The sequence below is a fragment of the Oncorhynchus keta genome, chromosome 24 (assembly GCF_023373465.1).
Source record: "Oncorhynchus keta strain PuntledgeMale-10-30-2019 chromosome 24, Oket_V2, whole genome shotgun sequence".
Classification (NCBI taxonomy): Eukaryota; Metazoa; Chordata; class Actinopteri; order Salmoniformes; family Salmonidae; genus Oncorhynchus; species Oncorhynchus keta.
The window spans coordinates 7,387,093-7,387,926 of record NC_068444.1 but is presented as its reverse complement, the minus strand read 5'-3'; positions in this window follow the sequence as shown (position 1 = coordinate 7,387,926).

Genomic DNA, 834 nt, shown 5'->3' with positions numbered 1-834 from the left:
AAACACAGTAGCTCACAGAGCTCTTCAAACACAGTAGCTCACAGAGCTCTTCAAACACAGTAGCTCACAGAGCTCTTCAATCACAGTAGCTCATAGAGCATTAAAATCACAGTAGCTCACAGAGCTCTTCAAACACAGTAGCTCACAGAGCTCTTCAACCACAGTAGCTCACAGAGCTCTTCAAACACAGTAGCTCACAGAGCTCTTCAAACACAGTAGCTCACAGAGCATTAAAAGCACAGTAGCTCACAGAGCTCTTCAAACACAGTAGCTCACAGAGCATTAAAATCACAGTAGCTCACAGAGCTCTTCAAACATAGTAGCTCACAGAGCTCTTTAAACACAGTAGCTCACAGAGCTCTTCAAACACAGTAGCTCACAGAGCTCTTCAAACACAGTAGCTCACAGAGCTCTTCAAACACAGTAGCTCACAGAGCATTCAAATCACAGTAGCTCACAGAGCATTAAAATCACAGTAGCTCACAGAGCTCTTCAAACACACAACAAGCTGGCTGTCTTTTCATGAGAAGGGACAAAATACTCAAATACCGAGACGAGCAAAAAATATATATATTCCAGATGAGTCCAGTGTCTGTGAAAGGCAAAAAATTACTACAATTCTGTCTTCTTTATTTGACAGATAAATAAAGACTGTAATTGTATTTTAGAGGAACATTTCTTTACAGACTTCTACAGCAAATTTATTCAAACATTATTTAACAAGGTTGTCTCACAACAGGTCAAAATATATATTTTTCAATGGAGACCTTACAAGTACTGTGAGTCTCCTACTTAAAACCAGGTTGTTGAAACCAGGGCTCCTCAATTCAAACT